Below are 25,241 nucleotides of genomic sequence, written 5' to 3' on the forward strand. Positions count from 1 at the left end.
GGGTAAAGCGTTCGATCGTCACGCCGAAGGCCCCGGTTCGATTCCCCACATGGGTAAAATGTGTGAAGCCCATTTCTGGTGTCCCCCACCGTGATGTTGCTGGAATATTGCTAAAAGCGGCGTAAAATCAAACTCGCTCACTCCAGTAGAATGAACACTATTGTCCAATAAAATCCATCCAGAAAAGGATAATGGACGTGCAGCAGTTGATACTGAAGGTTTCACTGTATTTAATAACAATGGCTCATACATCACGATAACGCGTACAAAATTATGTAACTAATTATTTCATGATCGATATATTGTGTCACCTGTGTAATAATTTCTTTACTATTATCAGATGTACTATTAGTGTAAGAAAATGTTACCACAAAGTTGTTGATAGCAGTTGTGGTTCGAACCACAGTACTTCCTCCTTAACGAATATCACAACTATCGTAGTTGTGAACTAGAGTTTTCTCCCTTTGATTGTACATGTGCTTGTGAACCGTCCGTCGCATGTGATGATGCCATGTTGGTCCGTATGAGAAGTACTTGGCCTGGCAGATACGTTGAATTCCTGTTCTGATAAGAATCCATAAGTGCAAGCTAGTTTGTTTTAGAGTACTTCATTTCCCCCTTGGACAATACCCGACCCTGATGTTTTTCCAACATTCTATTTACAGTTGATGAACTATATTACAAACTACTACCACTACCACTACTACCATGGGCGGATCCAGGAATTTTGAAGGGGGTGTGGGGGTTCGAACCCCCTGAACCACCCACCCCCACCCTTGGATCCGCCACTGACTACTACTACTAGTAGTAGTAGTAGCAGTAGGAGTAGCTGTAGTAGTAGTAGCAGTAGCTGTAGTAGTAGTAGTAGTAGTAGTAGTTGTAGTAGTAGTAGTAGTAGTAGTGCTAGTAGTAGTAGTACTTGTAATAATGATAGTAATAATATAGTTTGTCAACTGTAAATAGTGAATACTAGCAGTTTGGTTCGGTTTGGTTGGTTTGGCCACTCTCAGCAATATTCCATCTATATGACTTTGTGTATAATCGAGTCTGGAGCATACAGTCCAGTGATCAACAGCATGAGCCTCGCTCCACGCAATTGGGAAACGATCACATGTGTGAACCAAGTCAGCGAGTCTAACCACCCGATCCCGTGGTGATCGAGGCTCAATCACCGGGTTGTCTGGTCCTGATCATTTACAGAGAGTGAGTGATTTTAGTTTTACACCGCTCTTAGCAATATTCCAGCAATATCACGAAGGGGAGACACCAGAAATGGGCTTCACACATTGTACCGGTGTGTGGAATCGACCTTCGATCTTTGGTGTGGCGCTTTTATCACTAGGCTTCCTCAGCGCCCCTGTTTGAACGTAAGACTGGAAATATTTTTCTGGTACTGACAGCTACAAAATACTTGACACGTCGTCAGAGCACTACATATATATTTTACAATGTATTATTAGATTCATCAAGGAAACGGAAACTTGTGGGTAATTCAAAATAACAATAGGGGAGTCCTGTGGAATTAGCTTGTTGAAAAACTGCAGGATATCAGTATCCGTGTCTTTTATATGTATAATAATTATTATTGTCCGGTCCAGTGAACTGAGTCAACACCTACGCGAATCAAACACTCACTCAGTGTGAATTGGCGCGACATGTTTCCGCATCACGAGAGTTAGGATCGTGTTGTCTCGAACAGACCACGCATATGAAAGATGAAACTCTGAAAACATTAGTGAACACTTTGGAAGGATGTTCCACGACCAACCAAATCAAATAATCACGGTGATTGGGTGTCGGGGCGGTGGGTAGTATAATGACTAAAGCATCATTCACTCGTAACGCCGAATGCCTGGAGCTTGATTCCCGATGATATCTGTGTTACCTTAATGAATACCGGCGCAGCTGTTGGCGAAACCGCTAGATTTATCAACACTCACATAAACCATGAACTCCGTGCTAAATGTGATGATACCTGGTGTTATTACTCGCCCGTGGAAGATGTTGCAGTGTAATATATTTTCGGCAATAGTACACTAGTGTAATACCGGTAGACGTATGACGTCATAATGGTTTGCAGTTATGACGTCGCAATGCTAATACCTCTGTTACAATGGTATTAGACACTGCTTGACACGTGGATAGCTCAGAGAGTCATCGCACTGTAGGCAGTTTCTATCAATTTATGTTGGAGACTGATAACCAAAATATTTAACCAGCTAGCTGAAATACCATTTTATTAAAATCATGAAAGATTTGGTATCATTTTGATACTGAGCCAATAACTCGTTTAAATAAAAATGGTATAACACGAAAGGTAGTATCATCTATATAGAGATACACATATTGAATGAGTGAGGGGATATGATGAGAACCAGTAAAGCCAAGTAGCCAAGTAGCAGGCGTTCATTGTTATAACGTACGCAGATCGCTCAACATAAGACACGGAATAGTTAAACTGTGATTCAATTCTTATGTACGTATTACAGGCCGTGAAGATTTCTGTCTCCTATAAATTACCCGGATCCTTCCCTTACATCCCGGTTCATGGCCGGGACGGATAAAATCGTGACGCTTCTCGGTTCAAAAGCGTGGCCTTCGCGGTACTTGCAATGCAATGGTATGGCTGTATGAAACGCGGCACGGCATCTTTAGCTTTGGCGGTACTGCCCTACTCCCTTGGAAATTAGCTCTCCCGGGGAATCCGAAATATACAGTTTAGCCTTCCCGGGACATCTGAAAAACAAATTTTAGCCTTCCCGGCACGACACCTACATCCCTACAGCCACATACAGACCAATTTAAAACCTCGAGGAGTCACAGATACACGCAGGTTCGTATGTCTGTATCCTACTGTAAAGTTCTTCATGGCTTACTTCACCAGGCGGTCCAGGTGTTAGACTAGACATTTATGACACTGATTCTTTCTGGTATTTAATCGCACCCATCAGACATCATTCCACTCCGAGTTTCTATGTCTACAACAACAAGCGATGGGGTTCTATCCAAGGAGAAGTAGTACACAAGCCACATAAAGCAGGCAGCTGGCGCCAGCGTGACTGGAGCAGAACTGGTTGTGAAAGTGAGTGAGTGAGTTAAACTTTGACATCGCATCGGCAATATTACAGCCATATAGCGATGAAAACAAGGTAATCAATTTAAATGGTTGTCGACAAAGGACAGTAAAACAATTAGAATGTCACAGATATAAATGTAAAACTAGTAATTAAATCTAAAACATTTTAACTATAGAGGGACAATACAATATGAAAATAGGCTAGAGGCTAACAACTGAAGGTAGATCACCATACTAGGGACCAGAACTGGTTGTGCAGGATACAGGAGAGAAACCATGAGATCACTGTGATAAAGTGTTGGCATAGTGTGGCCACAGTTTCTGATGCAAGGGCTCTGCTGGACAGAACTGGGTTGTACGCCTTTCGACTATATTCCAGGACCACTAGGGAGGACACCAGAAACAGACTTCACAAAATGTATCTATGTGTTGGATCAAAGCCTGGCCTTCGGGCTTAGTACTGGGCTGCCCTATTGCCACGTTCCTGCTACAAACACCCTTTGGCTCCTTTTGTGTAGTTTATGTTTGGTGAGTTCGTGGCAGTCTGCATGTTCCAATGAGCCAGTTAGGTTTGCCGCCTCTGTTCGCAATATTCCAGCCATATCAGGGTGGAGAACCTTAGAAATAGGCTTTACGCAATGTACTAATGTGGAGACTTGAACCTCGTAGTCATATCACTAGGAAAAAGTCATGGAATAGTATATTCCAGTTGATATAACTAGTTGAGTGAGTTTAGTTTTAGGCTGCTTTTAGCGATATCCCAGCAATATCGCGGCGGGGGACACCAGAAATGGGCCTCACACATTGTACCCATATACTAGTTGATTTCCAAAGCGGAACGCAGACACTAATTATTAAATACACCAACTTATGAAATGAAGACTTAATGTATCTATTTCCCTTCTTGAATGGGAATCCGACGGTTACAATCGCATCTGATCCGGAGTTGGCAAATACAAAAAACACAAAACTGATTGAAAAATGTCTCGAATCGCACATCCAGCCTTCTAGAAACTATCCCTCCGACATTTCCAAAATGATCAAGCTTACAATATCACCTACACATAACAATATACCCACCAAGAGATGCACGTGTTTTCATAGATATACGTTCATACATGTTCAGATGTATGCACAATTCCATTAACACATTAACATTGATGAACACGGTTTTAAATTACAGGATGCATAATTATAATGTATTATCGGCTTATAAGAACAGATAACGGACAATATCCTGCTCTGGAGGCACCACCATCGCCTTGTACCCGTGTCGTGGTTCTATGTTTCCCATGCGCATAATGTTTCACTGATTGGTACATATAGCCACTGTGTTCTGTTCAGTGAGACACCATTAAGTCTGGCAATGTCTTCCTGGCTCTGAGTTGGTACATATAGCCACTGTGTTCTGTTCCAGTGGACACCATTAAGTCTGGCAATATCTTCCTGGTTCTGATTGGTACATATAGCCACTGTGTTCTGTTCCAGTGGTCACCATTAAGTCTGGCAACATCTTCCCTGGTTCTGATTGAGGTACATATAGCCACTGTGTTCTGTTCAGTGGACATCATTAAATCTGGCAATGTCTCCTGGCTCACAGTTGGTACATATAGCCACTGTGTTCTGTTCAGTGGACACCATTAAGTCTGGCAATATCTTCCTGGTTCTGATTGGTACATATAGCCACTGTGTTCTGTTTCCAGTGGTCACCATTAAGTCTGGCAACATCTTCCTGGTTCTGATTGGTACATATAGCCACTGTGTTCTGTTCAGTGAGACACCATCTAGAATCTGGCAATATCTTCCTGGTTCTGATTGGTACATATAGCCCACTGTGTTCTGTTTCAGTGAGACACCATCAAGTCTGGCAATATCTTCCTGGATCTGATTGGACACATATAGCCACTGTGTTCTGTTCAGTGAGACACCATTAAGTCTGGCAATATCTTCCTGGTTCTGATTGGTACATATAGCCACTGTGTTTCTGTTCCAGTGGACACCATTAGAAGTCTGGCAATATCTTCCTGGTTCTGATTGGTACAGCATATAGCCACTGTGTTCTGTTCCAGTGAGACACCATTAAGTCTGGCAACATCTTCCTGGTTCTGATTGGTACATATAGCCACTGTGTTCTGTTCAGTGAGACACCATTAAGTCTGGCAATATCTTCCTGGTTCTGATTGGTACATAACCACTGTGTTCTGTTCAGTGAGACACCATTAAGTCTGGCAATATCTTCCTGGTTCTTGCTTACAGGAAACCTATGAACGTTGGTTCGAGTCATGGTTTTCGCCCTGTCTTCTATTTCCAGAAGCAGCATGACAATATAATAAAGGTCTACGACGTGATTCACTTCGTGTTTTACATCTGACATCAAGCTGGCTCTATGGTGGCTGATTAGGGCCATCGCTTTCTCGACCTAATCAGCCACCATAGACTCTGATGTAGTTAAAATACTGTTTTAAGTGGCGAAATATAATCTCATTCACATTACACGAAATAGAAGCAATGACGTATTGTTTGCTTTCATCGCCCAGGACGTAATTGATATGCTCTGCACATCAGCTCATGACGTTACTTTCCATTAACGGCGAATTATTAACTTCAAGATGCGTTTTGCAGACCGCCTGGAAGCCTGGTGAATTTTGATGCCGAAGATAGTGCACCTCGGGATGTCTACAGACGTAGCAGGTCTCATGGATGGTTCACATGCACATACTTGCGGAGAAACGCACGGACATTGTATTTTACGTCTCATGTAAGATTTCAGCATGCAGCCTGGGACAAATTTGAACATCTTTCGTACTCACTTTTAATCATGAATGGGACTCCAAGAGCGTGAAAATAGATCATCCTGATGTGGTTTGCCCGTACATAAGGAACAGCGGAGTTACAATTAGTAGCCTGGGCCCCGTTTCACAAAGCGATCGTGGCGCTAAGGTGATCGTAACTCCCATACATTAACATCGACTTACGACAGTCGTTGCGCTACGATAGCTTTGTGAAACGGGGCCCTGCCTGGTATCAATACTGCACCCATCGGGAAGGTCAAAACCTTCTCTATCAGAGCTCCCACAGTGAAAACAGACTCTTGACTCCTTAGCAAATATTTTACTTTTGGTTTAAACTGGGTTTTTTAGTTTTATAAATGAAATCGGTATTGATAAACAAGAATAATTCCTTTTATGAATCCAGCCCCAGGAAGACAGATTACAGCTGGAGCGTTCATATAAAACACATTAATGTTCTATATCAGTGTACAACGATCAAGATTAATCTGTAACCATAACCGGGAGATAGTGGTATCAGAGCTACATCTATGCAGTATTAAAATATTACATTTGGCATAAATTGCATAATTCAGCAATAAACCAGAGACAGGCGCCAGTTCAGCCCATGGGTTAACACATGTGATACACACTGCACTTGTGGAAGGAAGGAAGCGTCGTCAGTGCTGAACTACGGCGATGTTGTATGGTTCTTGCTGACCCAAAACTTTATAACCTCCATGGGCAATGTACCGATATATATCAGAGCATAATGTAAATGAGGTATTTCAAAGCTAGACATCTAGTCTATATTTCATTTCAAATTAACCGTTTTGGCTAGACGTATAATTTATGCTTGAAAACTAGGAGCTTAATTAGAAAATAAAAGGACCGAAAGTAACGTTGACGTGGAGGGATGTGGTCGTGAACGGTTAAAGGGTGAAGTACACCGTGTCAAATTGGCTGTCCCGGCGTGTGGGATTCAAGTCATCCTTGGTTTGTTTGCGTTTACGTTTATGTGAATGCAACCAGGATGCTGAAAGACAGCACATGTTAATGTAACCATAGGTAACAGGGTGAATTTCATATTTTACTACAATGTCAGACTTTAATGATTTGAGAATAAAAGTATTTAAGATTTCTCGATTGCAAATATATATCTAAATCCCAAATGATAAATTTGCTGAATTCACAAAATAGTTGTACCGTTAAAACAATAGCCAAATTTCTGAAATTTGTATTCTCCAAGAATGTTTGGAAACAGTTTTATATTTTCACCTGACAACAAAACTGTTGTAACAACAACTGTAACATGGGCCAATTGGCCAATATTTCTGAATAAAATCTGTCTGTCTGTCTGTCTGTCTGTCTGTTTACAATCTGAATAGTGTATACCAGTCTTACACATGTCGATCACCCTAAATACATGGTATCAAGCAATATGTCCAGTTTCTTTTCAGTGAAAGCTTCACAAATAGTGGCGCAAAACTGATCCAAGAAGCGTCAACGTTTAATTTTCCTATCTTACTCCTATCGTTCTTCCAAAATCGAAGGTGGTCGTAACATCTTCTGTTATGCTTCAACAGCGGTTGTGATGTGTTCTAATTTGTTCATCATTTTCGTACAACCATTACGAAATATTTCAATTTTATAATTTTTTATTTATCTTGAGTGTCCTTTTACTATGTTTGAAGAGTATGGTTTGTGAAGTGCGAGAGCTGGCGAACTACTAACTTTGCTATCTTTGCCATTGCATCCATGTCTTATAGCAGTTTAAAGCTCTATAGTCCATGGGTCTTCATAACAGTTCAAATCTTCCTGATCGATAGGTCTCCATAACAGTTCCGAGCTCCCTGATGCATAGGTCTTCCTTCATAACAGTTCAAGCTCCTGATCCATAGGTCTCTCATAACAGTTCCAATCGCCCTGATCCATAGGTCTTCATAACAGTTCCAATTGCCCTGATCCATGGGTCTTCATAACAGTTCAGGCTCCCTGATCCATTGATCTTCATAACAGTTCCAATCTCCTGATCCATGGGTCTTCATAACAGTTCAATCTCCCTGATCCATAGGTCTTCATAACGGTTCCAAGCTCCCTGATGCATAGGTCTTCCTTCATAACAAGTTCAAGCTCCTGATCCATAGGTCTTCATAACAGTCAAAGCTCCCCTGGTCCATAGGTCTTCATAACAGTTCAATCGCCCTGATCCATAGGTCTTCATAACAGTTCCAATCGCCCTGATCCATAGGTTTTCATAACAGTTCCAATTGCCCTGATCCATAGGTCTTCATAACAGTTCCAATTGCCCTGATCCATGGGTCTTCATAACAGTTCCAAACTCCCTGATCCATTGATCTTCATAACAGTTCCAATCTCCCTGATCCATAGGTCTTCATAACAGTTCCAATCTGCATGGGTCTTCCCTGATCGATAGGTCTTCATAACAGTTCCAAGCTCCCCTGATGCATAGGTCTTCCTTCATAACAGTCTTCCTTCAAGCTCCCCTGATCCATAGGTCTTCATAACAGTTCCAATCGCCCTGATCCATAGGTTTTCATAACAGTTCCAATTGCCCTGATCAATAGGTCTTCATAACAGTTCCAATTGCCCTGATCCATGGGTCTTCATAACAGTTACAAACTCCTGATCCATTGATCTTCATAACAGTTCCAATCTCCCTGATCCATAGGTCTTCATAACAGTTCCAAGCTCCTGATCCATGTGTTTCCTCTTTAGGCTATTTTAGTCCATTGAGTGCTGGACATCAGGATTGATGGTGAAGGTTTTCCACGATTGTCCTTTCATGCAGAACAGTGTTGTGCCTGCATGTATGTACATGAAACCATGCAGATGCAGAGTAAAATATATACAGCGCTACTGATCAATATCGAGGTACACAGAGACTATACATGCTGTTTGCATTGTGCATCGATTCGGCTATTTGACCAAATTAATGATATTTTAAAAGATAAATTATAGACTTTTGAATATAGTTTTAATACTTTTACTCTGTAAGCGTGTGTGCTTGACTGTAATTTACAACAGCTTGTAATGATTGTAACTAAAATGTGACAACACTTATCTGCCACGTTCTGTATGGCTGCGTCTGAACAGAGCACTACTAGACTCAAATACTCAGAGTGAAAATCACCATTGAAGGCAGACAGGTACTCATTTAGGAAAAAATAACGATTTCCAGGAAGTATTAGAAATCCATAATACTTCATGCTTTCATAGAAAAATATGAATAAATCGATCATTAAATAAGTTGAAACAGGTGTGTCGTGAAATGAAACATTGATCAGCTCCACCTTTCAGAGACAGCATTGTATGATGTCATGAAACGGTGATCGAAAACATACTACGTCTCGGAAAATATATCCAAACCGAAACATGAGTCTCATTAACTAATTCAGACAATGGGCTCCGATCCGAAAATTTTCTCGTGTGAAAATGAAAAGAGACACTACAAACAAACTATGGTTACACTAAATTCCTATTCCTTGTTTCATAAGAAAATGGTATTTACAAATTAATTTTAATTTTAAACTATAAAATCGTATTTCTATATCTTATGACTATGTTTAGGCAGCATGTCGTTAACTAAGACATCACAGACTGCCCCTGTTTGAAGAGGTCTGGCTGACTGGTTACACATGTTTTATGTGCTTTGCGCTTATTAAGTGTATTTTTCGAACGTACAATGTGACTGATATAATATCAAGGCCGTACAAGACCGGTAAACTTTTCTAGCGGCCTTTCACGGAACACAGTTAGCCGGAAACGAGACTTTGTGTAATCAATGTTTTGACTTGCCAGCTTCATGTTAAGTGGTCTGTGCCTCAGTGGCAGGAATAACTGCCGGGCGGGTCCTATACAATTTTAGTGTATGTGTCTGGTGTTTGCGCCGCTCTCAGCAATATTCCAGCTCCATGGCGAGTATGGACCAGACAACCCAGAGAATGACACCATGACCATCGATACACTCAACTGGGATACGATGACATGTGTCAACCAAGTCAGCCAGCTTGAACACCCGATCCCGTTAGTCGCCTCTTATGACAAGCATAGGTTGTTGAAGGCCCATTCTATCGAGCATATTCACGAGTCTTTAAACCTCTACACAGAACACAAGGAGTTAGCAAAGTGTACCGTTAAGGACTAGCAGAAAACATACCAGACCAGTAGTGCCGTCTTGGTCGGACGTAGTCCTCCTTTAAAACATTGGTGAAAGGTGACGTGGGGTTTACTCAACGCATTTTATCAGGTTTAAAACACCTTTATTTGGCAATATTCATGGATCATTCATTTCATTTTATATTTCCGTACTAAATGTACGGTGAAATGTTCTGGTTCACGGATGCTGACAGTGGTATAAGGACACATCTGTAACTGCTTAACCATGGAACCATACAACTAGTTACTATGGCTTCCTGGAACATTAAACCGGCGTATAAAAAAGACGTAATTGGTAACATGGTGAGCTGCAAGTGTTCAATTTGTGAACGCAATTATTTCCAGATTGTCAGTTATGAAATGTGATGTAATAGACGCGAAACATACCTGGAGAACTGAAGTAGTTGGATTAAATTAAAGCAGCGCTGACGCAAATATAAATTTTTGAGCAATGGCGAAATGTTTCTTGTGATGGTTTGAATTTCGACAAAGGAGCTTGAGGACTTAAGGTTTATGATTATGTAACTAACTGAAAACATGCACTGTCCAATTGAATCATTAATATAGAACCTCTGGTTGCCGCATTTTACCATTTTTAATGTGTTCTTTCATAATGATGACCATGTTCCGGATACATCTGAGTGTTCCGTTTTATGACAAAACTACGCCGTTCGTCCATGGAACTGTTTGTTGTTTAACGCCACTCTCAGCAATATTCCATCTATATGACTTTGTGTATAATCGAGTCTGGAGCATACAATCCAGTGATCAACAGCATGAGCCTCGCTCCACGCAATTGGGATACGATCACATGTGTGAACCAAGTCAGCGAGTCTAACCACTCGATCCCGTGGTGATCGAGGCTCAATCACCGGGTTGTCTGGTCCTGATCATTTACAGAGAGTGAGTGATTTTAGTTTTACATCGCTCTTAGCAATATTCCAGCAATATCACGAAGGGGAGACACCAGAAATGGGCTTCACACATTGTACCGGTGTGTGGAATCGACCTTTGATCTTTGGCGTGGCGCTTTTATCACTAGGCTTCCTCAGCGCCCCCTGTTTGAACATAAGACTGGAAATATTTTTCTGGTACTGACAGCTACAAAATACTTGACACGTCGTCAGAGCACTACATATATTTTTACAATGTATTATTAGATTCATCAAGGAAACGGAAACTTGTGGGTAATTCAAAATAACAATAGGGAGTCCTGTGGAATTAGCTTGTTGAAAACTGCAGGATATCAGTATCCATGTCTATTTATATGTATAATAAGTATTATACTCCCACTTTGTCCGGATCCGTGAAATTAGTCAACACCTACGCGAATCAAACACTCACTCAGTGTGAATTGGCGCAACATGCTTCTGCATCACGGGTTAGGATCGTGTTGTCTCGAACAGACCACGCATATGAACGATGAACCTCTGAAAACATTAGTGAACACTTTGGAAGGATGTTCCACGACCCACCAAATCCAAATAATAACGGTGATTGGGTGTCGGGGCGGTGGGTAGTATAATGACTAAAGCATCATTCACTCGTAACGCCGAATGCCTGGAGCTTGATTCCCGATGATATCTGTGTTACCTTAATGAATACCGGCGCAGCTGTTGGCGAAGCCGCTAGATTTATCAACACTCACATAAACCATGAACCCCGTGCTAAATGTGATGATACCTGGTGTTATTACTCGACCGTGGAAGATGTTGCAGTGTAATATATTTTCGGCAATAATACACTAGTATAATACCGGTAGACGTATGACGTCATAATGGTTTACAGTTATGACGTCGCAATGCTAATACCTCTGTTACAATGGTATTAGACACTGCTTGACACGTGGATAGCTCAGAGAGTCATCATACTGTAGGCAGTTTCTATCAATTTATGTTGGTGAGTGATAAACAAAATATTTAACTAGCTAGCTGAAATACCTTTTTTTAAATCATGAAAGATTTGGTATCATTTTGATACTGAGCCAATAACTCGTTTAAATGATATTACAAGGAAGGTTTTTTAGTATCATCTATATAGAGATACACATATTGAATGAGTGAGGGATGTGATGAGAACCAGTGAAGCCAAGTACCCAAGTAGCCAAGTAGCAGGCGTTCATTGTTATATATATTTATATATTCTTTTATTTCCTCCAAAGGAGAGTACAAGGATATGTCGAAAGATATTTACGTAGATTTACAGAGAGATTACTTCGCTATGCGCTACTGAAAATGGAGGTGAAGATAGAAACGTCTTTTGTGACACTCTTGGCGTATAGTCGGCTTGTTTCTGCATCGGTCTGCATTGGAGGGTTGCACGACAGGCATCCAACAATCTCTACATCTGGCTTCTGGTAAAGACAAACACTGATCTCAAGGGGACCAACACAGCTGATGTCAGACCACAGGATATCCCACAGGTTGGTAGCCGGCTCACATTGACTTATACACCATGAGTCAGGAGGTCTGCACATACTCTGTCACACAGTTTGCACACCCTGTGTCTCTTCCTGGCCTCCATGATGCACATTTTCTTATGATGGATAATGCTGCTCTTTTCAGTTCAGGAAAGTATTTGGAGATCAGCCAAGCTGTATGAGGTCGCAGTTTTGGTTTGATGGTCTTGAAGTGTTGAAGGTTAGGGTCAGAGTTGAGACGTGTGTTCCAGTTGGTGATCTCTGTGTTGTGAACTGCTGTCTTTACCATTCTTTTCATTTCTGTTGTTTTCGAATGTGCCTGAATTTAGAAAAGTCTCCAAATATGCCAGTAGTTTGGGTTTTCCGAGAATTCTGTAAATGCCTGGGATGAAACCAGCACTGGGTCTTCCACCGTCTTTAGGATCTGTCGTGGGAGAAGATGCTTCTTGTTATTACACAGCTGTCCAAGAAGAGGAGCTTCTTGACATCCATATGTGCTTCCAGTGAAGTCCAGCCGAGGAGTGCACTGTATATATCAGTTGTAGTGTGGCGAGGGAGGCCTTGTATGATCTTAAGGGCAAAACGCTGTGCTCGTTCCAGCGCTATCATCTCATGACTGGAGATATTGGACCACCGTTCACAACCGAATAGTGCTCTTGGTATAGCAACTGATCGCAGTAGCTTAGACGATGTTGTAGGACTTAGCCTCAGTGGATGACAGCCTGATCTGGAGAGTGCCATTGTGGTCGATTTCAGTTTGGAACAGCTCTGTAGTGTCCCGCTCCCAGGAGTTGAATTGGGAGTTTAGGATAATCCCAACATGCTTGGTCTCTGACACTGCTGGGACTACTTCCTTGTACAGAAGAATCTGTGCCATCCGCTTGTCCTCTCTGCCAAACCGATCGACTTGGGATTTTGTTGAAGAGAAGGTGAATCTCCATGTTGAACTGTATTCTTGACAGATGTTGACCATGTCTTGCAGATTTGCGTTCACTGGGCTCATTATGGCGATGTCATCCGCCTGTGTTGGTGCTGCAACATGAAGATCAAGAATCATTGCACCTTTCTTACTTTGATTGAGACGTTGTAGTAGACCATCTATGTAGAGCAGGTATAGTTTTGCAGAGAGAACACTTCCTTTGTCTCACACCTCTGTATAGTGGCAACCAGTATGATAGTTCGTTGTTGGCTGCAACACAACTTGTCATGGATTTATGCATACTGTCAATGGCTATCCATATAGCATTGTGTATGCCAAGAGTGTACAGTTTATGGAAAGACCTGCATGCCATACGGTGTCAAATGCTTTAGAGCTATCGAAGAAGCAAACGCTAACATTATCTGATCTCTCAAGGTAGTGGTCAACAGTTTCTTGAATGACAAAAGATGTGTGACACGAAGACAGTCCTTTCTGGAAGCCATACTGTTGATTAGACGGGAATGATAAAGAATCTGCAAATTCAGGAACCCGCTTACTAAGGACAGACTCACACAGCTTGAATACTACAGGAAGCAGCGTGACACCCCGGTAGGAGTCTGGTTGGACCTTCGACTTCTGGCCGCCTCTATATATGGGAATGATGAGACCCTTGGACCACTCTCTTGGAATGTATCCTGACATCAAGATGGCGTTGAACAGCTCGAGGGTTGAACAGACGGAAAAATCGCTACGCTTCGCGGTTCAATGAGCGTAGCCTTCGCGGTACTTGCAATGCAATGGTATGGCTGAATAGACGCGGCACCGCATCTTTAGCTTTGGCGGTACTCCCCTACTCCCTTGGAAATTAGCCTTCCCGGGACATCTGAAAAACACATTTTAGCCTTCCCGGCACGACACCTACATCACAGCCACATACAGACCAATTTAAAACCTCGAGAGTCACAGATACACGCAGGTTCGTATGTCTGTATCCTACTGTAAGTTCTTCATGGCTTACTTCACCGGTCCAGGTGTTAGACTAGACATTTATGACACTGATTCTTTCTGGTATTCAATCGCACCCATCAGACATCATTCCACTCCGAGTTTCTATGTCTACAACAACAAGCGATGGGGTTCTATCCAAGGAGAAGTAGTACACAAGCCACATAAGCAGGCAGCTGGCGCCACGCGACTGGAGCAGAACTGGTTGTGCAGGATACAGGAGAGAAACCATGAGATCACTCTGATAAGTGTTGGCATAGTGTGGCCACAGTTTCTGAAGCAAGGGCTCTGCTGGACAGAACTGGGTTGTACGCCTTTCAACTATATTCCAGGACCACAGGGAGGACACCAGAAACAGACTTCACAAAATGTATCTATGTGTGGGATCAAAGCCCGGCCTTCGGGCTTAGTACTGGGCTGCCCTATTGCCACGTTCCTGCTACAAACAACCTTCGGCTCCTTTTTGTGTAGTTTATGTTTGTTGAGTTCGTGGCAGTCTGCATGTTCCAATGAGCCAGTTAGGTTTGCCGCCTCTGTTCGCAATATTCCAGCCATATCAGGGTGGAGAACATTAGAAATTGGCTTTACGCAATGTACTAATGTGGAGACTTGAACCTCGTAGTCGTATCACTAGGAAAAGCCATGGAATTGTATATTCCATCTGATATAACTAGTTGAGTGAGTTTAGTTTTAGGCTGCTTTTAGCAATATTCCAGCAATATCAAGGCGGGGACACCAGAAATGGGCTTCACACATTGTACCCATATACTAGTTGATTTCCAAAGCGGAACGCAGACACTAATTATTAAATACACCAACTTATGAAATGAAGACTTAATGTATCTATTTCCTTCTTGAATGGGAATCCGACGGTTACAATCGCATCTGATCCGGAGTTGGCAAGTACAAAAACACAAAACTGATTGAAATATGTCTCGAATCGCACATCCAGCCTTCTAGAAACTATCCCCTCCCGACATTTCCAAAATGATCAAGCTTGCAATGTTCATCTTCACGAGGCCGGAAGTCACCGACATTTTCCGAGCGCTTCAATCATTCCCTACAACTTTCATTACGGCTACTAAGATCACCTACACATAACAATATACCCACCAAGAATGCACGTGTGTTCATAGATATACGTTCATATGTTCAGATGTATGCACAATTCACATTAACACATTAACATTCATGAACACGGTTTTTAAATTACAGGATGCATAATTATAATGTATTATCGGCTTATAAGAACAGATAGCGGACAATATCCTGCTCTTGTGAGGCACCACCATCGCCTTGTAGCCGTGTCGTGGTTCTATGTTTCCAATGCGCATAATGTTTCACTGATTGGTACATAAAGCCACTGTGTTCTGTTCCAGTGAGACACCATTAAGTCTGGCAATATCTTCCTGGTTCTGATTGGTACATATAGCCACTGTGTTCTGTTCCAGTGAGACGCCATTAAGTCTGGCAATATCTTCCTGGTTCTTTGCTTACAGGAAACCTATGAACGTTGGTTCGAGTCATGGTTTCGCCCTGCATCTATTTCCAGAAGCAGCATGACAACATGATAAAGGTCTACGACGTGGTTCACTTCGTGTTTACATCTGACATCAAGCTGACTCCCCTGATGTAGTTAAAACACTGTTTTAAGTGGCGAAAACTAATCTCATTCACATTACACGAAATATGAAGCAATGACGTATTGTTTGCTTTCATCACCCAGGACGTAATTGATATGCTCTGCACATCAGCACATTACATTACTTTCAATTAATGGCGAATTATTAACGTCAAGATGCATTTGTGATAGATGTCTACAGACGTAGCAGGTCTCATGGACTGTTAGACGTTGTGGAATGTTGGTAATTTCACATTGCTGTAACACGTTACTGAAGAAAAATGTAAACGCTCGAATAACATTCAGTATAATCTCATTACATACAATGTAGCTAGTGTTCGTTTTGCAGACCGCCTAGGAAGCCTGGTGAATCTTCCCGGAGAGTGGAGGTCGGCTCGATATCAAGGTTGCATCATGCCGAAAGATAGTACCTCGGGTTATGCTGCCTAGTTCTCGGAATTAAAGTGAGTGAGTTTAGGTTTACGCCCCTTTTAGCCATATTCCAGCAATATCACCGCGGGAGACACCAGAAATGGGCTTTACACATAGTACCCAATACTACCCATGTGGGAATCGAACCCGGGTCTTCGGCGTGAAAAGCGTGCGCTTTAACAACTAGGCTACCCACCACCCGGAATTAAAGTATAAAACAAGCTCTTGCTACTTGCGGAGTCAGAGTGATGCAGTATGATGAGCCTCAATGATACATCCATGTTAAACTGTATCATAACACGCGCAAGCGCACACGCATACGCACAAGCACATACTTTGAAACGAACGGACATTGATTTTACGTCTCATGTAAGATTTCAGCATGCAGCCTGGGACAAATTTGAACATCTTTCGTACTCACTTTTAATCATGAATGGGACTCCTGAGCGTGAAAATAGATCATCCTGTTGTGGTTTGCCCGTACATAAGGAACAGCGGAGTTACAATTAGTAGCCTGGGCCCCGTTTCACAAAGCGATCGTAGCGCTAAGGTGATCCTCACTCCCATACATTAACATCGACTTACAACAGTCGTTGCGCTACGATAGCTTTGTGAAACGGGGCCCTGCCTGGTATCAATACTGCACCCATCGGGAAGGTCAAAACCTTCTCTATCAGAGCTCCCACAGTGAAAACAGACTCTTGACTCCTTAGCAAATATTTTACTTTTGGTTTAAACTGGGTTTTAGTTTTATAAATGAAATCGGTATTGATAAACAAGAATAATTCCTTTTATGAATCCAGCCCCAGGAAGACAGATTACAGCTGGAGCGTTCATATATACACATTAATGTTCTATATCAGTGTACAACGATCAAGATTAATCTGTAACCATAACCGGGAGATAGTGGTATCCGAGCTACATCTATGCAGTTTAAAATATTACATTTGGCATAAATTGCATAATTCAGCGATAAACGAGACAGGCGCCAGTTCAGCCCATGGGTTAACACATGTGATACACACTGCACTTGTGGAAGGAAGGAAGCGTCGTCAGTGCTGAACTACGGCGATGTTGTATGGTTCTGGTTGACCCAAAATTTCATAACCTCCATGGGCACTGTACCAATATATATCAGAGCATAATGTAAATGGAGTATTTCAAAGCTAGACATCTAGTCTATATTTTATTCCAAATTTACCGTTTTGGCTACACGTATAATTTATGCTTGAAAACTAGGAACTTAATTAGAAAATAAAAGGACCGAAAGTAACGTTGACGTGGAGGCTGTTGTTGTGAACGTTTAAAGGGTGAGTACACCGTGTCAAATTGGCTGTCCCGGCGTGTGGGATTCAAGTCATCCTTGGTTTGTTTGCGTTTACGTTTATGTGAATGCAACCAGGATGCTGAAAGACAGCACATTTTATGTAACCATTGTAACAGGGTGAATTTCATATTTTACTACAATGTCCAGACTTTAATGATTTGAGAATAAAGTATTTAAGATTTCTCGATTGCAAATATATATCTAAATCCCAAATGATAAATTTGCTGAATTCACAAAATAGTTGTACCGTTAAAGCAATAGCCAAATTTCTGAAATGTGTATTCTGCAAGAATGTTTGAAACAGTTTTTATATTTTCACCTGACAACAAAACTGTTGTAACAACAACTGTAACATGGGCCAATTGGCCAATATTACTGAATAAAATCTGTCTGTCTGTCTGTCTGTTTACAATCTGAATAGTGTATACCAGTCTTACACATGTCGATCACCCTAAATACATGGTATCAAGCAATATGTCCAGTTTCTTTCAGTGAAAGCTTCACAAATAGTGGCGCAACAACTGATCCAAGAAGCGTCAACGTTTAATTTTCCTATCTTACTCCTATCGTTCTTCCAAAATCGAAGGTGGTCATAACATCTTCTGTTATACTTCAACAGCGGTTGTGGTGTGTTCTAATTTGTTCATCATTTTCATACAACCATTACGAAATATTTCAATTTTATAATTTTTTTATTTATCTTGAGTGTCCTTTTCAAATCTTCCTGATCGATAGGTCTCCATAACAGTTCCGAGCTCCCCTGATGCATAGGTATTCCTTCATAACAGTTCCAAGCTCCCTGATCCATAGGTCTTCATAACAGTTCCAATCGCCCTGATCCATAGGTCTTCATAACAGTTCCAATTGCCCTGATCCATAGGTCTTCATAACAGTTCAATCTCCTGATCCATAGGTCTTCATAACAGTTCCAAACTCCCTGGTCGATAGGTCTTCATAACAGCTCCAATCTCCTGATCCATAGGTCTTCAAAACAGTTCCAATTTCCTGATCCATAGGTCTTCATAATAGTTCCAAGCTCCCTGATCCATGTGTATTCCTCTTTAGGCTATTTTAGTCCATTGAGTGCTGGACATCAGGATTGATGGTGCAGGTTTTCCACGATTGTCCTTCATGCTGTTTTCATGCATGTATGTACATGAAACCATGCAGATGCAGAGTAAAATATATACAGCGGTACTGATCAATATCGAGGTGCACAGAGACTATACATCATGTTTGCATTGTGCATCGATTCGGCTATTTGACCAAATTAATGATATTTTAAAAGATAAATTATAGACTTTTTAATATAGTTTTAATACTGTTACTCTGTAAGCGTGTGTGCTTGACTGTAATTTACAACAGCTTGTAATGATTTTAACTAAAATGTGACAACACTTATCTGCCACGTTCTGTATGGCTGCGTCTGAACAGAGCACTACTAGACTCAAATACTCAGAGTGAAAATCACCATTGAAGGCAGACAGGTACTCATTTAGGAAAAATAACGAGTTCCAGTAAGTATTAGAAATCCATAATTTTGCCTCATGCTTTCCGTAGAAAAATATGAATAAATCGATCATTAAATAAGTTGAAACAGGTGTGTCGTGAAATGAAACATTGATCAGCTTCACCTTTCAGAGACAGCATTGTATGATGTCATGAAACGGTAATCGAAAACATATTACGTCTCGGAAAATATATCCAAACCGAAACATGAGTCTCATTAACTAATTCAGACAATGGGCTCCGATCCGAAAATTTTCTCGTGTGAAAATTAAAAAAAGAGACAATACAAACAAACTATGGTTACACTAAATTCCAATTCCTTGTTTCATAAGAAAATGGTATTTACAAATGAAGTTTAATTTTAAACTATAAAATCGTATTTCTATATTTTTATGACGATGTTTAGGCAGCATGTCGTTAACTAAGACGCCCCAGACTGCCCCAGTTTGAAGAGGTCTGGCTGACTGGCTACACTTGTTATATGTTCTTTGCGCTTATTAAGTGTATTTTTCGAACGTACAATGTGACTGATATAATATCAAGGCCGTACAAGACCGGTAAACTTTTCTAGCGGCCGAGACTCGTTTTGAGTTTTCCACCATTTCCAGATTTCCGTTTGCCAGAGCACCCTGTACGACGTGTTTGCAAAGATTAGAAGGGGCGTAGTGTTGGAATATACAAGTGATTAGATGTATCAAATAATACTGATTAATATATTTTATATATTCAGTTGAATGAGTTGGTCTCAAAATTCTGGACTTGTTATTGTACTAGGTTGCGCAATTAGACGGAACACAGTTAGCCGGAAACGAGACTTTTTGTGTAATCAATGTTTTGACTTGCCAGCCTCATGTTAAGTGGTCTGTGCCTCAGTGGCAGGAATAACTGCCGGGCTTGTCCTATAAAATTTTAGTGTATGTGTCTGGTGTTTGCGCCACTCTCAGCAATATTCCAGCTCCATGGCGAGTATGGACCAGACAACCCAGAGAATGACACCATGACCATCGATACACTCAACTGGGATACGATGACATGTGTCAACCAAGTCAGCCAGCTTGAACACCCGATCCCGTTAGTCGCCTCTTATGACAAGCATAGGTTGTTGAAGGCCCATTCTATCGAGCATTTTCACGAGTCTTTAAACCTCTACACAGAACACAAGGAGTTAGCAAAGTGTACCGTTAAGGACTAGCAGAAAACATACCAGACCAGTAGTGCCGTCTTGGTCGGACGTAGTCCTCCTTTAAAACATTGGTGAAAGGTGACGTCGGGGTTTTACTCAACGCTTATTATCTGGTTTGACACACCTTTATTTGGCAATGTTCATGGATCATTCATTTCATTTTATATTTCCGTACTAAATGTAAGGTGAAATGTTCTGGTTCACGGATGCTGACATTGGTATAAGGACACATCTGTAACTGCTTAACCATGGAACCATACAACTAGTTACTATGGCTTCCTGGAACATTAAACCGGCGTATAAAGGACGTGTAATTGGTAACATGGTGAGTTAGGATGCTGCAAGTGTTCAATTTGTGAACGCAATTATTTCCAGATTGTCAGTTATGAAATGTGATGTAATAGACGCGAAACATACCTGGAGAACTGAAGTAGTTGGATTAAATTAAAGCAGCTGACGCAAATATAAATTTTGAGCAATGGCGAAATGTTTCTTGTGATGGTTTGAATTTCGACAAAGGAGCTTGAGGACTTAAGGTTTATGATTATGTAACTAACTGAAAACATGCACTGCCCAATTGAATCATTAATATAGAACCTCTGGTTGCCGCATTTTACCATTTTTAACGTGTTTTTATAATGATGACCATGTTCCGGATACATCTGAGTGTTCCGTTTTATGACAAAACTACGCCGTTCGTCCATGGAACTGTTTGTTGTTTAACGCCACACTCAGCACAATTCCAGCTATGTCTGTAAATCTACGCCAGAGTATCTCTCTGTCTCGTGGTTGAATATCAATGACTGGATTTAATGTCATTTTCTAAACATTGAGGCTTTTATCACGGCAGGGTTAATTTCACGTTTCCTGCAGATCATTGACTTCTTTCTCAGTACCCTAACATTATTATACATTTAGGGTCATATTGAAACCCTGGACACGAAACCTCTAATTTGGAGACGTAAATTCAGCTTCGAATACCGATAACAATGACATACAGTTGGCGCCATGATGTTTATATTACCTGTTCAAAGATGCATTGCAAAACGTTAAAAGCCACCGGCAGTTCTTTATCCTGCTATAAAGTACATTTTCTACAGTTACGTCATAAAGGGTTGCCACTGTTCTAATAACCCCTCACCCGTAATTAAATGTTTCCTTGGTAACGGTGACAATCAAAATGGCGAATGCATGTGAACTATGGCTCGATGAAATAGTGTAAACGGCTGGTGCTACCAGTAGAACAAGGCATGTTTACCCTTTAAGTGAACACCTGGTGTCATCACGGATATTCAGTGATCCATTCAAATGATTTTTACAGCTAGTTTGCCTTGTACACCAATTGGACCTATTTCTGAGGATAGTTATAAAGGTGTATTCTTTTGTACTGACTTAAGATTTAACAAAGGAATTTGTTGGACAATTGGACATGATTCCAGGGAAGAGATATGCTAAGATGACGACCATTTCCCGGTGTTATCTTAAACATACACACGGTGTCCACACCACCGCAGCCACATCGTTGTGGGTTTTGGCGCCCTCTGAGCTACATCTCCTTCTGGCCACAGGAACGGGCGATCCCACACGCGTTAGGTAACCGAACATTCACCTGCAGCTCGGCGTTGGAGATGAACAACATACTGCCGTCAATCAGTTGCTCTGCCTACGCTGTTTTCTTTCAACGGCGGGGCCATTTCACGTCAGATGCCGTCGACTCACGTCACTTGCAATTTCCGGTAACTGAATCATGTAGGTAAGCTTGCAGTTTCTGAAAGCAAGCATCATCATTAAAGGTGGAAATTGCTAATTACATGACAGAAAACTCCTCAACCTACAATTTCCTGCGACACAGCTGTGCCTGTTTACATGTGACAGCTACCTTCCACAATGCACTTTGGAAATATTTCAGGACGTTATTTAACAAAACAGATTTTATGTTCACACTTAGATTTAAAGTCCTATAGATAGGTATTGGTGGTTTAACTAATCACGCACAGAACGGAGAATAATCAGTTTCATTGTGGAAAAAACATTATTCTCTGTTAAGATCAGGATGCAATTTTCGAGTAGAACAGCCCGTCATCTCTATTAGAGAATATTATATTTCCAACATTGCTTCCTTTAAAGATTTTATTTTAAAACTCATCTCCTAAAATACGAGCTATTTTTAAACTGTACATCTCCGGAATGTCATACAGTTTGCTCCACCCAAATGTAGTGTAACAAAGCATAGTTTAAATGGTTAAAGCGAAGCTAAATTTTTCCACTTCATGTTTCACAATTTTCAGTGCCCCGTTTATATGATTTATTAAGATACTGTATTGCTGGAAAATCGAGACTGTTTAATATATGTTTCGATTTGTGTTAAACACATTTTGCAATTTATGCATTTTGCATTTTGTGCAAGGTTAGCATTTATCGATATTTGGCTGTTTTGCAATAGTTTCAAGTTTGTCACGAGACGATTCTGACAAAAAATTCCATTACCGTCCAGTCAGAATCCAGAATACGTGTATGCTCAAGCACTCATTTGAGATTAACACGACACAATGAACACAACATATTAAGCAATATGTATAGTCACAAACGATTTATCATTTTGGAAATGATCTCGATGCCAAATCGTCGCTTAATAACAATTATTGACATGTTTGATTATTCGAGCGTCAGTAAATGGTATACATGGATATCTGGCAATTTGTCACGTATTTATTGGTGTCTAAATCCCCGACCATTAGTTCTACACACGTGTCCTCTGTATTAGGATGGCGATTGTAATCTGGCTCACATCAAACTTAATGGCAGCCGGTAATAACAATGATCCCAATCGGAGCTGCAAACGTTTTGATAGTTGTGAATTAATCATCATAGAACCATTGTCAGATCAATCGCTTTCAAAATAACCATACCAATTTCTGCTGTGGGCATATTGACATATCGACTAATTGCGGCAGCGATCTCCGGGGACTGGGCAGTATGTCCGTGGGTACGTCATCCCGCCTCTTCTGTAGGAACAACTGGAGGACAATCATCAGATGCTTATGACTAGATTAACTGTAAATATGTTCCATAAATCACAGCATCCAGGTCACAGCTGTCTGTGGTTTGACGGGTTGAACGTCATCACTGACGTTATTCTCAGAACGTCACGCTGTCACTATATTGGGATTGAATGTCAAAGTGTACCTGTGTTGCGTGTTGTCTTGCAACTTAGAGTAGGATGTCGTGCTGCAACCTGTGTTACGTATTGTCTTGCAACTTAGAGTATACGTAGGATGTCGTGCTGCAACCTGTGTTACGTATTGTCTTGACATGTAGAGCAGAATAAGTCATGCTGCAACTACTGTAATAATATAATGTATCTGTGTTATATATTGCCTTGACATGCAGAGAGTGTCGTGCTGTAACTGTATTAGGAACGACTGTCATTGTGTTCCTGTGTTAACTTGTAGAATATGTTATGTGTCATGCTGCTACTACAGGACTGCCTTGCTGTTTAATCGTCATTCATCTCATGGCTGCTTGAGCAGAACGATGTTCTTGGCTCGCTTGGTCAAAGGTTGAGATGAGGCCAGACTTAGTTTATGTTACAGTTGAAGTCAAGGCATGTATACCTTTTAAGTTTCATGTAGTCACTTTAGCTAGATAATGGTTGAGGAACCTTCACCTCAACGTCAAGACGTGTTTATCCGTATGCTTCGTTATTTAACGCAGGAAGAGGTTCTGGAGAATCTGGGTCCCATCTATTTCAAACAGAGTGTTCTAACTCTTGTACTTTTAAAACAGAAAATACCTCAGTAGAGTTTATAAAGCTAAGTCTCCTGATAGGTAGTCACTCGTACACTCAATGGACCTCAGCTTATAATTTATTACGAAATCCAATTCACACTCCCTTCTTGGCCCTAATGGTTCTTTCAAATGTTATGTTATTAAATCTGAAAACATAACTTTGTTTCATGAACTATACAATAAGAAGTTTGCTTGACTTCCGCTGACCTTCGTCATGAAGGGATCCTTCACGAATGATGGCCATGTTGTCGGGGACTATCATTGGTGATAAATGAAGGTTAGGTTATAAACTAGGAATGTAATCACGGAACACAACATCATTTCATGGACACATTAATTCGACTCACACCCAGCGTTGCTGTTCCTGTCAAGGATCTGGGTCAGCTTGATTACTAGTTCCTTATGGCAATGTCCACTGTCTCCGGGAATGGTCCCTAATGAACTCATAGACCCTCGCTGACACTGCAGAGAATGACAGGGTGCTCTCCGAACACAGTTTTAAATCCGGTCCTCTTGATATCCGATAGGAAAATTAATGACCACAGACATTGATGTCTTCGACCATCAGAGGTGGATTACGGTAGACACCATAGTTGGGATAGACTTCAGGTTCCTATTCAATCAGAGTCGCTTGCTGACACTTTTCTTTGGATTGTTCCCTGTTCACTTAATATGGTTTGTGCAGCTTCAGGGTTATTGTTGTGTTACTGGAAATATTGTTGCTTGCATTATATATTGATAGAAAATGTTGGTTGAGAATTGCAAATCCGTTTCTCGGGATATGAAGGGTTAATCACACTGTCAACACGGTCTACATAAGTCTACATTAAGCCAAACATCTACAGACTGAACTTACTTTTATTATGTATGTTCGTAGCTCTTGAACATAATTTCTGAAGTACACATTTGATGAATCACAGTCATTATTGAATGATAAATGCACATGCTCTAGTTGGTAACCAAAACAAGTACAATACTTAAAGGTCAACATGAGTTTATTTGTACAACATCATC

Source organism: Haliotis rubra, unplaced genomic scaffold (genome assembly GCF_003918875.1).
Source record: "Haliotis rubra isolate DU_JTF1 unplaced genomic scaffold, ASM391887v1 Scf325, whole genome shotgun sequence".
In the NCBI taxonomy this organism is placed as follows: Eukaryota; Metazoa; Mollusca; class Gastropoda; order Lepetellida; family Haliotidae; genus Haliotis; species Haliotis rubra.